At 43.9% G+C, this 14,224-nt stretch overlaps 1 long non-coding RNA gene across 2 annotated transcripts in view; it reads left to right on the top strand.

The window, feature by feature from the left end:
• LOC140471537 (uncharacterized) overlaps nucleotides 1–13,250 on the top strand; it is a 49,649-nt gene extending 36,399 nt beyond the window's left edge. Inside the window, exons 7-8 of one of the 2 annotated variants that reach the window (XR_011957075.1) lie at nucleotides 5,423–5,540; nucleotides 12,645–13,250. This is a non-coding gene — a long non-coding RNA (uncharacterized lncRNA). Of the gene's footprint in view, nucleotides 1–5,422; nucleotides 5,608–12,644 lie in introns of both variants that reach the window. The other variant, XR_011957074.1, reaches the window with a different exon arrangement.
• Nucleotides 13,251–14,224: the final 974 nt, after the last annotated feature.

The raw sequence follows: 14,224 nt of genomic DNA, 5'->3' as shown, positions 1-14,224 counted from the left end.
TGCACCCTGCAGGCACCCTGTCTCTATTCCTGATGAAGGTCTTTTGCCCGAAACGTCGATTTTACTGCTCCTCAGATGCTGCCTGAACTGCTGTGCTTTTCCAGAACCACCCTATTCCAGACTCTCATATTTTTGTCAAGCAAATAGCAGAAAGATGTACAAATTCATGGTTGGTTCACCCTTGGGGTACGTGCTCTGTTCTGGGCCGTGCAGCCCGGGAAGGAGATATTGGTCTGAGAGGGAACATAGATTTATCCAAACTACACCTCGACTCTTTGCAGGAACTGTTATGTTTAGACCCAGTCAACCACTCTATGACTTTCACCTGTGAACTCCTTACTTTCAATTCCATGTAAATTTCCCATTACAATTTCTTATGGACTCAAATTCCAGTAACTTTTCAGGTGGAATTTTACAGATTCTGACAATTATCTGTTCATCCAGAAATTGCTGAAGGCCATGTTGACGCTGAGTGCTGCTTGGCTCAATGAGAATGTTTTGGAGTTGGGTGAAAACAGAGGGGGATGAGACAGGGAGAAGGTGATGCTGAAACTCAGTTTTAGTTCAGGCTATTCAGAATTTCGCATGGTCCCAGTGGGAACAGCCAATTTGTAAGCGACACTGTGGAGTATTTGTTAACAGTTTTTAAAGTATAATATATCAGCTTAAGTAAAGATTAGGGCTATTGATTATAATGGACATGTTTGAAGTGAAGTAAGGTTGAAAGCTCTTTTAAATTCTCTTAATGAGAGCAACTAGCTGAATCTAGAGAGACATTGAGACAGGAATCTTCAGACCCGTGGCGGGCTCCTCTTGTACAATGTGGGAAATAAGGGACGCTTCCAGTGTCCCTGACGGCTATGTGTGTAGGAAGTGTGTCCATCTGCGCTACTGGGAAACTGCTTTTCAGACCTGGAGCTGTGAGTGGACCATCTACGATACTGAGAATATTATGGACAGCACGTTTAGTGAGTTCGTCACACTGCAGGTGAGGGTTACACAGGCACAAATAGGTGACCATCACATCAAGTTAAAGGCTCAGCAAGGGAGTGCAGGAGTCCCCATTCATCATCCCCTTCTCAAACAGATATTGTATACTGGTTGGAATTCTGTTGGGGGTGAATGGGTGGGGTGGTCTCTCGGGGAAATCAGCAACAGCCAGGGTCATGACACCACAGATAACTCTGCTGCACAGAACAGGAGGAAAGACAGTTGCAGGGCTATCGTGACATGGGATCAGTCGTCAGAGTAAGGGCAGGTACTTCTGTGGCCACAGACATGAATCAAGGATGGCATGTTACCTCCCTGGTGCTAGGATTCGTCATAGCATGGAGTGGCTACAGTGAGTTCTGCAGCTGGAGGGTTAATAACTAATGGTTGTGGAACACACAGATACCAACAACATCGCGAAACAAAGGGATGAGGGCCTGAAATATGTATAAAGGAAAATCAGAGATATATTAAAATGAAAAGAAATAATGTCAGATTTACACCCAGTGCCATGTGCTAGTGAGACCAGGAACAAGAGGATAGATCAGCTGGATGTGTGGCTGGAGAAATGGTGTACCAGAGAAGCGTTTAGATTTTCCAGGCACTGCGACCGTTTCTGGGCTAGGTGAGACTTGTACCAGCCTGACTGGTTACCCCTGGGCAGGGCTGGGAGAAATCTCCTGGTGGGGTGATTGCCAGTTCCATTGATGAGACTGTAACTAGTCTGGCAGGGGGTTAGGAGCTAAAGAGTGGCTTAGATGGGCCAGATTCAGGTCAGGGAATGGGAGATAGAGTATTCGTGATGCAGGCAACAGCTCAGAAAGACAAAGGAAAGGAGAATTAAACGAGGTTTGAGTCCTCTTCATCCATCAGTCCTGCCATCCCAGGGGTGAGAGTCAACAAAATATGAAGCCTTTTAAATGTCTATGACTCTAAGTGCCTCAGCAAAATCGTGGAAATCTGAAATTTAAAAAAAAAAATTACTGGAGCTCCTCAGCAGGTCTGGCAGCATCTGAAATGGTGATAGTTGCAGGAAACATTGCAGCCTTGAAGACGTTGTATAATGCCATCCCACAACGTCCACTACTCCAGGCAAAATGTCCTCAGCCCCTCCTTATGGGTCACATGTTTCAATACTGGCAGCACCCTTATAAATCTTTTCTGGACTTTTTCAGGTTTCTCAACATCTTTCCGATAGCAGGGATACTAGAATGTAAAGCAGTCTAGGCATTCCAAAAGTGGCTGAGCCAATAAACTGTACAACCGAACCATGATCTCCCAACTCCTATACTCAATGCACTGCCAAATAACAGCTAGCATACCAAACACCACCTTCACCGACCTGTCTACCTTCAGCCCTACTTTCAAGGAACGATCAAACCACTCTGCACAGTGTATTTATTTGTCAACACTTCCCAGGAACTTGTTATTATGGCGCTGAGTCCTATCTTCCTGAAATCGGGGAGACTAGAATTGAATGTAGTATTCTAAAACTGGCCTCACCAATGCCCTGTACAGCCACAACGTGACCTCCTAACTCTTATACTCAGTGACAGAATCCATACAGTGTGGAAGCAGCCCATTCAGCCCATGAGACCTTACCAACCATCGGAATACCATCCCACCAGAACCATGTAACCCAGCATTACCCACAGTTAATCCACCTAACCTGCACCTCTTTGGATTGTTTGAGGAAACCAGAGCGCCCAGAGGACGCCCGTGCTAACACACAGAGGGAGAATGTGCCAACACGACACAAAGTGGAATCGAACCCAGGTCCCTTTATTGATGAGTGCACAGACCAATAAAGGTCAGCATGCCAAATGCAGTCTTCAGCACCCAGTTTCCCTGAAACTCGACTTTCCAGGAACTATGCAGTTCTGAGCTCTTCAGGGGGGTTGAAAGTGAGGAGGCGAAAACAGGAACAGGGTTGAGTTGTAGATCCATAAAATAACTCTGTTCCCCCCCACTCTGTTTCCCTCCCCCTCTGTTCCACTCCCCGTTCTCTGATTCTCACCTGCCTCTGTCAGTCCTCCCCTGCCCCCATCTCTGTCCTCACCCGTGCGACCACTCTCAATCCCCACATCCTCTCTTTCCCCCCACCCTCAGCCCACCCTCTCTGCCTACTCTCCCCTCCCTCTCCCCTAGTTCTGTATACCCCAACCACAGGGAAAGGACCTTGTCTATTTGCCCTACCCATGACCGGCTGATTTTATAAATCTCTATCAGGTCACCCCTCAGCCTCCGACGCTGTAGGGAAAACACCCTATCCAACGCTGCAACATCCTTGTAATTCTTTTCTGACCCCTTTCAAGTTTGAGAACATCCTTCCGATAGGAAGGATACCAGAATTGCTGGAATATTTCAAAAGTTGCCTAATCAATGTCCTGTACAGCCACAATACGACATCCCGACACCTTTCCTACAGTCTCTGACCAATAAAGTAAAGCATACCAACTGCCTTCTTCACTATCCTATCCACCTGTGACTCTACTTTCGAGGAACTCTGAACCTGCACTCCAAGGTCTCTTTGTTTCGCAACACTCCCCAGGAACTTACTATTAACTGCAAAAATCCTGCTAATGTTTGCTTTCCTAAAATGCAGCATCTCACATTTATGTAAACTGAGCGCCTCAGCCCATTCGCCCATCTGATCCAGATCCCGTTTAACTCTGAGGTAATCTTTTTCACTGTCCACTACACTGCCAATTTTGGTCTCATCTGCAAACATGCTAACAATCCCTCTTATGTTCACATTAATATAAATGGCAAACAGTAGTGGATTCAGCACCGATCTTTGTGACATTCCATTGGTCACAGGGCTCCAGCCTGAAAATCATCACTCCACCACCGCTCTCTGTCTTCGACCTTTGAACCAGTTCTATATTCAAATAGTTAGCTCTCCCAGTATTCCATGAGATCTAACCTTGCGAACCAATCTCCCATGAGGAACCTTGTTGAACGCCTTACTGCAGTCCATGAAGATCATGTTCACCGCTCTGCCCTCATCAATCCGCTTTGTTACTTCTTCAGTAAACTCAGTCCACTCCATGAGTCATGATTTCCCACGCACAAGGCTGTTATTGATAGCCAGGACTTAACTCTGTACATTGGGGTCTGCGTCACCCAGTTATAGGAGTTAATATTCTGGATAACATTCACGTACACCAGCTTTGTGTTGGTGACTGTGTACTGAGTCTTGTTAATAACACCAACACAGGTGAGTTCCTTTTGAAAGGCAGTCCCTATATCCCTACCCCCTCCCACCTGCTCTGTCTCCTCCATCTCCACGGTAGACTGTAAGTACAAGGAACTCGCGGAGTTTCCATGTGAGTGAGGTTGAGCAAATCTTCCTTTCTTTCCACAACCCCACTATGAAATGGTGGTAGTGTCCTTTCCTCTGGACCAAGAGAATCGGGTTCAGAGTTTGGTAACAGCGGCTTTGAAGAGGCTGATTGGAAATCATGCCCAAGCCACCAGGCCATACTGTCTCCCACCTGTCCCTGCCTGAGGCTCCAAACAGAACCATCCTGTCGTTTCTCTCCTGTCAGACTCTCCCATTGCTCAGTTTGTCCAGGATCCCCTCCTGCTGCTGCACTGCTCCTGTCCCTCACTGACCTGTCCATCCCCCAGTGTCCTCCACATTCATTCATTGTTTACAATCCCATTATTTCCCGTCCTCCAGCCCCGCCCCCTCCACTCTATTGGGCAGCAGCTGATATCAATCCTCCAGGCTCCTGTGTGATCGAGAGCATGTTCCGTAGGAAGGGAGATCAGTGCACGGGCGCAGTGCTGGCCAGTTGTTGGCAGATGTGCAGGGCGGGTCAGTGCCAGGGAGGGAGGCTGTGGATGTGTGGGATTAATCTGTCATTAGCAGCTCCCTTCCTTCTTTCTTCTGAGGACACGACCCAGGGGAATAGCCCTTTGCCTGGTGTCCTGACGATTGGTCAAAGTATCACTGGGGGAGCATTTTGCAGCAAGTTGTCAGAACTCTTATGAATAGTCAGGATTGTTATGGAAAATGACAAGGATGGGCCTCTAATTAGAGTTCTAATTTGGTTAATTTTAGTTCAACCAGATATGATTTGGCCAGTGTGTGCAGAATGGTTCTCATCAGAGAATGGGTGTTCTGGGAGATTGGGGGAGGATTCACCAACACCCTGGAGGCTCCAAGTCAAACTCATTGATTTGGTTCTTAGTCTGCAGACAGCAGCTCGGAAACTGAATTCAAGACGAGGAGAGAGATTGCGAGAACTGGGTGTGGAGGAAAGGAGGGACGAGATTGGTTTGGATTTCAGTTAACAAGAGAGAGAAATCGTGAGACTGAGATTTAAAGTTTTGGGGGAACAAGGAAACTACAATTTAATACTATCATTGTCTTTTAAAGTTCCATCCTGTATTAACAATGTTGACTTGTTTTTTCCTATTGTAGGGTACTGAAAGGGTGGATTTGCGGATGAGAAATTCAAATTGAACTTCATGTTCTGATCTGATAGTTACTTGATCCGTGCCGATCTGAATATCATTGGCCTTTTCATCTGGAAGGAAAGGTGTGTATTCTGTCCGTGGGCGAATATTTCAAATCTCAGTGTGACTGGAAAACGGACTGAGACACAGGCAAGTCCATGTTAACGTGCTTTGTGGCTTTGAATGGAAGCTGGTTGTCAGGATTATCTCCGTGGCAACGGCAGTTTAAAAATACTAGTTCAATTCAGCATTTTTTTTTTTAACAACACACCCCTCCCCAACACCTCCATGGCTCAGTCAAGTACTTGACAGGTGCTTCATTTTCGGTGGGGTTGTCTGTCAGGATTCTCATGTGGAGGAGCCGGTCTTGGAATGGGGTGGACAAAGTTAAAAATCACATGACACTAGGTTGTAGTCCAACAGGTTTATTAGGAAGCACTAGCTTTCCAAGCACGATGTAATTTTTAACTTTATCAGGTTCATCTCTATGCTGACAGACTTCTTCAGATAAGTACTTCAACAATTAAATAAGCCATATGTTCCCCACGCAATAGGTTTCCTCGAGCATTGTAAACTGCTATTCTTGCCCTGGGGATAGCTACTCATTTGTATACCCAGTCAAAATCCCATCAAGCTTTTTGTTGATCTTTAAAGTTTTTCTAATCTCCTAGTTTCTCCTTGGTCTTTGCCAATTTGTATGCCTTCTATTTCAATTTGATAGACTCCCTAATTTCCTTAGATACAAATGACAGATTACTCCTTTTCCTACAGTCCTTCCTTTTCACAAATATACATAATTTTGTTGTGCACTTTGAAAAATTACTGTCTCATCCTGTTGTAGTCTACTTTGGTTAAGCACAGGATCTTGGGATTGGACTTAATCTTCCAGCTTGACATCTGTTTTATAAATTCAACCAGACTTCTCACATATTCTTAAAGTGCCTCTTTGGATTCATCCTAATCTTCTCAGCCAAGGTTCTTTCATAACCACTTTGTCTCCTGATTTCCATCAAAGGTTAACTCCTATATTCCTTATTGTGCGCCAGGGACTCCCATGATCCCAGTTGCCTGTGCCTGAGTCACACATCCCTTTTTTCCAGTCAATGCCTAAATATCTCTTGTCATCCTGGGTTCCCCATTCCTGCCAACCTTGCCCTTCACCCTCACAGAAACATATAGACTTTGAACTCTAGCTATCTCACGTTTAAAGGATTCCCACTAGCCAGCGAGCCATTTACCCGCAAAAAAATTACTCCAGTCGACCCCTGCAAGATCCTGTCCAATCCCATCAACATTCCCCTTGTCCCAATTTAGAACTTGAACCTGTGGACCAGCTTTGTCCCTCTCCATAGCTATTTGAAAATTAATAGGACGATGGTCACTGGTCCCAAAGTGCTCCCCCACTGTCACCTCAGTCACCTGTCCCGCTCTGTTTCCCAAGAGTTGTTTGAGTTTTGCCCCTTCCCAAGTAGGACACTCTCCATCCTGCTGGAGGAAAGTTTCCTGAATTCACTTATCGGATTCCACTCCATCAAATCCCTTCACGCTCTGGCAGTCTCAGTCTGTTACAAATTAAAATCCACTCTTCTGACAACCATATTGCTCCTGCATGTCTACTTTCCCCCTGCATATTTGTTACTCAAATTCACGTTGACTATTTGGAGGCCGATAGTACAAACCCAGTGACATCATCATCCACTTCCTACTTCTTAGCTCCACCCGTGAAGCCTCACTGGATGATTGGTCAGTTATTTTATCTCTGATTACTGCTGTGATAATCCCCTTAATCAAAAGTTCAACTCCTCCCCTCCTTCCACCATCCGTGTCCCGCCTAAAGCACCAGCACCTGATGCGTGAAGCTGCCAGTCCTGACCCTCGCTTAGCCATGTTTCTATAAAGGCTACATTATCCCAATCTCATGTTCCTATCCACGCCATTAGTTTATTGGTCTTACCTGCCAACCCTCTTGCACAGAAATGAAAGTAGTTTAATCCAACAGGCATTCCTTACTCCTTATCATGTTCCAGCCTGTCCTGTCTCTTCACTTTATTGTTTCTGATTACTGTATCTCCTACCAGCCTCGTTCTTGCCTCCCTGATCATGACGATATTGCTCCTCGCCAATATAGTTTAAATCCTCCCTTGTAGCATGAACAAAATTCGCCAACAAGATCCTGGTCCCATTCCCAGTGCTTGCACCACCTGTCCCTCCTGATCAGGTCAACTCTGTCACAGAAAAGACAACAATGTAAAAATCTGAATCTCCCTGCCCCCCACCCCTGCACCAATTCTTTAGTTACTTATTTATCTGCCATATCCTCCTGTTCCTACTTTCACTAGCTCATTACAATGGAAGTAATCAGGAGATGACCATGGTCAAGGTCCTGGTTTTTAACTTTTCTCCCAGCTCTCACTAATCACTGTGTCCGACCTCATTCCGACATCGACCCGTGTCATTTGTGCCAACGTGCATAATGATTTCTGGCTTCTCCCCCTCCCCCTTGAGAATGTTCTGCAGCCGCTCGGAGACATCCTGGACCCTGGCACCTGGGCGGTAACTCAACATTCTGGATTCCCATTTGAAGCCACAGAATCTCCGGTCTGTCCCTCTAACAATCGACTCTACTATCTCTAAGGTCCTGTTAACTGTTACCCTTTCCCACTGTGCCCCAGAGTCAATGGTAATGCCACCAACCTTGGCGACTGCTGCTTTCCCCTGGATTGTATTTACCCTGAACAGGTTCCAAATCGGTGTACTTGTTTTTGTGGAGAATTGCCATAGGGTATTCCTGCATTCTCTGCCTACTCCGTTCCCCATTCCAGGTGGTCGCCAACTTCCTCTCTGTCTTGAACACAACAGGGAGCAAGGACTCATGTTGGATTAAATTGCCCTTATTTAAATGCAACAGGTCAGATAGGTAAACCTAATGTACTCACAACATGGATCTTAATGCGGGACTGGGATATTATAGTCATTACAGAAATATGATTGGGGCGAGTCTTGGGTGTGACCACAACACGAAAGCTCTTATCGATGAAGTTCTCAATATCTCAGATGATCCTGAGTGCATCCAGTTCCAGCTCCCGAACACGGTCTCCCAGGAGTTGCAGCTGGGTGCATTTTCCACACGTGTAGTTACCAAGGACTGTGGGAATTTCTCTGAGCTCCTCACATCCCGTATCAACAGTCCTAACTGCCATCTCCATTGCTGCAAGACTAAAGTTTAAAGGACTTTTTTTTGAGCTTGCCTGTAGTTTTCGCTGAGCTGCTGTTGTCCAAAACCTCTTGAGCCAAACATTACTCCTGACTCTGCTACCAACCGCATGTCTCTCTACCCCTTCACATTTAGTTTTGGTTAGGGAAGGAGGGAGACACTCAGTGATGTAGCACTTGGGCATTAAGCACTCCTTGACACCTGGCCACTAACTACCTGCTCTCCATCCAAGATCACTGATTGGCCTTGGAAGATGTCTTACTGAGATTTTCCTTCTGGTAGTGCTAACTGCACTGATGCTAATCTTGACCCCGGCAGCCAATCTGCGTTGTCACAGTCCCTTGGTCCTTTCTGTCTAAGAGTACTGCATTTATTAATTCCATGAATCTATCGACTGCATTCCAAACTGTGTCTCACTCCACAGCGAGAGAGGTTGATGTTCCAGAGAATACAAGGCGATTGAAAAAATGATACAATTCGACACAGGGCCAACAATATGTCTATCCGCTCACTGAGTCTGCTTTTCCACTCAATTAGGTGAGATCGATTTTGATAATCCCCCATTCCACTTGTCTGCATTTTCCCCATAAACCTTGTATGAGAATGTCTGCCTCAATCCTAAAGATATTTAATGAGCCAGCCTCAACAGCCCGAAGAATTTTCGAACATGATTTCCCTCTCACTGATGTGAGACTTGGTGGTCTTTAACCCCATGCGGTATTTCTAGCACTCTGTTTGAAAGTTGTATCAATATTAGATATTATCCTGTCCTATCACACCTTCTCTGTGGCCAGAGGCAAAACAAAAATGAAAAGTTAAGAGACAGTATTCTCCTCACGTCAGCCTAAGATACAGCGCATTCTGGTCTGTGCATTTGACTACTCTCTATCCCACAAAAACTTCCAATTCATTGCCAGCTTCTGTATCAATTCACTCAAGGATCACACGGTCACTCTCCTTGAATCCAGGAACTCCTTCTTCAAACTGAAGACCGAAAGAAAGTCAGTGTTTAACATATTCTCTGGCTCCGTGCACAGGCTGCCCCCTTGGTCCTTAATACTCCCCATTCTCTCCCGCGTTATCCTCTTCCCCTTAATAACTCGAAAGAATGTCTTTGAATTCTTGCTCATCTCTACCCTCGAATGTTTTAACTCCCCGCCAACATTTCTGCTCTTCTACTGACTTTTTAAGTTTTGCCCTACACTTTCTATATTCTTTTCGGACCTCCGTGGACCTGCTCACTTTGTAACTGCTTTAAGCTTCTTTTTCCTTTTTAATTCTGTTCGGAAATGTGTCGACACCCGAGGTTCTCTGGGCTTGTGTTCCTAAAATTTATCTTCGGTGTAACATGCTGGGCCGATACTGTCATCAATTACATTTTGTTCAAGTGACCCCCTAACTAGCGCCCCACGCTGTTCTGCTACAGTTGCACCCAGAAGCATCTGCACTTTGGCCAGATCCTGTCATATATTTTTCATAAAATCGGTCTCCAAAATCCAAGAAGCTTTTATTTTTCAAACATTTCTGGGTCTTTTCCTTAGCAAACTCAAGACATAGGAGACACGGTCACTGGTCCTTTCATGCTCACCCCAATCCTGCCTGCAACATCTGACTGGCGTCGTTCCCCACGGTGAGGCCCAGCACAGCCCCGCCCATTGTTGTATCTGCTACACGTTGACATAACAAGCTCCCAGGAATAAATTTCAAGGCATCTGTCCCCTCTTAAAAATGTTATCACTGCCCGAATGAATGTTTGGAAGTGAAATGCCTGAATATAATGACCCCATTGTTGTATTAGCACACCTCAGTAAATTGGTTCTATATCAGCTCCTGTACTTTGTTTTGTTTGGGAGTCTATAATATATCCCCAGCGGTGTGTCTTCATGGTTTTGATCCTGAGCCCTAACCACCAAGCCTCATTAGATCCTTCTTACTGCAGTAACTTTCTCCACAATTAGTAATGCTACCCCCTTTCCTCTTTTACCACCTCTCCTGTCGTGCTTCGAGATCTTGTACGACAGGACATTGAGTTGTCAGCCCTGACCTCCCTCAAACACATCTCTGTGATGGCAAAAATGTCACAACTCTCCATTTCACCTCATTCCGTTATCACATCTGTTTATCCGATAACATTCCCAGCATTAAGGTAAACAAAATCCAGCCTGGAATGTAACACCTGGAATACTCTATAACGCGGAGTTCGTTCGTCATTCATTGTTTGTTCTCAAGCTGCCCAATTCATGAACCAATCCTATACCTCTGGGAATGAATGAATATTTGTTGAATTGTAATTTCTCTTTTAATAAATGTATTCATCAAATGCAGCTTTCCAGAACTAAACAGTCAGCTCCACATGCAACGGGTTTCTGCTGATTAATTCCCTGTTCAGTGTGCAGAGGGGAGAGCTCGAAGTAATGGAGAAAGTGAGAACTGCAGGTACTGGGGATCAGAGTCGAAACGTGTGGTGCTGGCAAAGCACAGCCATTGGGGCAGCATCTGAGGAACAGGAGAGTCAAAGCTTTGGGAATCAGCAGTTCATCAGGATCTGCTGTTCTCACTTTCTCCATTACTTAGTTCTGGAAAGTTGCATTTGATGAATACAAAGAAGTATGAGAGATGACTTGATAGAGGTTTATAAGATGACGAGAGGCAAAGATAGAGTGGATAGCGAGATACTTTTTCCCATGATGCAAATATCTATCACGAGGGAGAAAAACCTAAAGGTAACTGGAGGAAGGTTGAATGGAGATGTCAGAGGTAGGTTCCTTTCATAGAGAATGGTGGATGGTTGGAATGTACTGCTGGCAACTGTAGTAGAGTCAGCTGCATTGGGGATATATTAAGAGACGATTGGATAGGCAATTGAATGATAGTATAATGAAGGGTATGTAGGTTAGTCTGATGTTAGAGTAGGATAAAGAGTCGGCAGGATGTCAAGGCCAAAGGGTCTACACTGTACTGTTCTATGTTTCACTCAGCATGTGGATTCTTTTCAATTGTTGAATGTGTGAGGGAGTGATGTGTGTGAGATCAGGAAGCTCTGTAGGGGCCTTGGGCCAAGGCGTCCACTTCTGGGGTGCATTTTTACAGTCACCTGAGTACCAGTACAACATGTGTGTGATGACCTACACCAGACAGAATCTGTCAAGTTCTGTTATTAAGGTGATTCTGGACTTGTCATTTGCTGCTGTTTTCTTCAGATAGATTTTGTTGGTTGACCCATGTATTATTTTTTTGTCCATCAACAGAGATGTACAATTTTATTTGTATACTGGTGAATGTGAAGGTGACATTTATTGGACACGGGTTTGGAGCTTTCTTTGCGAGACACAATGTGCTGCAGAATACTGTCAACTTGTCTTTACCCAGTGTCTGGTCCAGATAGCAGATGCTTGGAGTCTGGGAGGCAGGCCAGATATAATCACCATAAGTAACTTGTGCGATGTGATTCTGAGACTCCATGTCCATTCATCTGCCCCCAGTCAAGGCTCAGACCGAAGATGGAGTCGAAATAATTTGTTGTGAAATAATGTTTGAATGACTGCCCTGACCCAGGTGGAAGCTCTCTGGATTCATTTAAGAGCAGACAAATGTCTTACCCAGTATCACAGGCAGCTGTGCATGAATTCAAATCTTTTAAAGTCTTTTTTCAATGTAGGTTATGATTGCAATCTGATCTGATAAAATCAGATATTTGCTATGATCGTGAACTGTGATTCACAAAAGTGTGAAATATCATTATTTAACCAAACAATAATTGCATCACCTCTGAAAATAATTAGGTTGATGTTATATTTATGGAACTAAAATATACTTTCCTGCCAACATTTTATGATACAAAAATAAAGATTGTATATTTTATTTAATACCGAACAAAGAACATGTTATCTGACTATAGTGGTGATCACAATTACATGCTTTTGCATACATGAACATCATGTAACCACAAAAATACATCATCCTCTCTCACTAGTATTCTCACATACGGATGAGGAAGGACACCACTTCAACTGGGGCAACACATCCCTCCTAGGACAAACCAAATAGAGGCACGCACGAGGATTCCGAGAAGCATTGCATTTCAACTTGAACTCTATCAACAAACACACCGAGTTAGACCTCAGCCATCACCCCTGAGAAAAGGAACAGGACGTGACTTCACCGCAGGAAATAACATCACCACAGGAAATGACATCACAAACCCAAAGAAACTCAAACATATAAATAGAAAGCAGGAAGTTTCAGCGTTGGTTCCCCTGAGGCCCACTGAAGATGAAGATGGTAAAACATCTCGAAATGAACCTCCCAGCTCAGCGAAGAAGCCTACATCCAAAATTTCAACCTGAGCTAAAAATCTTCTCAAAACTCGCTGCAATTGCACACTCATTGTCAGTATTTAAATGAATACATCGTTGCTCCAACATTTGGAAAGTCGTTGGCTTCTGAATGATTGTATTTTTCGAGTGAGAAAACTATTGAACAGTAATATAGAAATTGCGTTCTTACATATTTATGCATAATCGATCAGTTTAATTTCTCACCAAATGTGCGAGCTTCAGTTATTTTCCAACAATTGAAAAATGACAATAATTCAGAGAATATTAGATTAAATAAATGATTTATGTTATTAAATTGAAGTGAACAACAATTTGAAACCTTGCAATTTTCAGAATGAATGGTATTTAATGTGAAATGTGAAAAAGAATGAACAACATACATCCGTGTGAGTAAACAGTCAGACATTTTCGAAAGAGTATTGTGGCAAAGCAAAGGAAATATTTGTTTTATTTGTTGGGATACAAAATTTAAAATATTCGTGTGCTGAGTACTAATTAGACTTCATCAGGAAGCTGAACTTGCAATACTTGCATTATAAATGGTTATGCTACAGCAAAATGATCAGATATTTGCCAACATTTACAGCTGGAAATAATCTGATACTGGCTTTGACTTGCATCTGTACCTGATAGAGAACAGAACTTTAATGTACACAATGAGGCTATTGGAACAGTGTGTATGCATCAGCTGAGGAAGTGTCTCCCAAATCCTCCCATTTGCCACCTCTATCACTGTTGCCCTTTAATTTGGGAAGGTTAAATTATATATCCATTTCCCTCTTGAGTCTTCATTCACAAATCTCCCAGGTAGGGCATTCCAAATCCTAACAACTCTCTCAATAAAGAGCTTTTGACTTATCTCACTCCAACGTCTTGTGCCGATGATCTTGAAACTGGGATGATGTAATGCCAGCTAAGAGAAATGAAGTATTCTTATTTTACCCTGTTTTTTTGCCATAATTTTGATCACTGCAATAAGTTCACATCCTAGTCTGTTCTGATCAATCAGGAGTAAGTTCATTACTCTAATTTCTCACATCCTACCTTTAACTAATTTCTTCATTCCACTTATCATTCTGATTATTTATAAGGTTCCAGGTATTCTTCTTCAAAGTAATGAAGGGTGTGTGTGTGTGTGTGTGTGTGTGTGTGTGTGTGAGAGAGAGAGAGAGAGAGAGAAAACAATTCTCTGTAATGTCTGAATTACACCCAATGC

This window comes from Chiloscyllium punctatum, unplaced genomic scaffold (assembly GCF_047496795.1).
Source record: "Chiloscyllium punctatum isolate Juve2018m unplaced genomic scaffold, sChiPun1.3 scaffold_101, whole genome shotgun sequence".
NCBI lineage: Eukaryota > Metazoa > Chordata > Chondrichthyes > Orectolobiformes > Hemiscylliidae > Chiloscyllium > Chiloscyllium punctatum.
The sequence above is the reverse complement of the archived record's forward strand: the minus strand, read 5'-3'. Positions and strand labels throughout refer to the sequence as shown.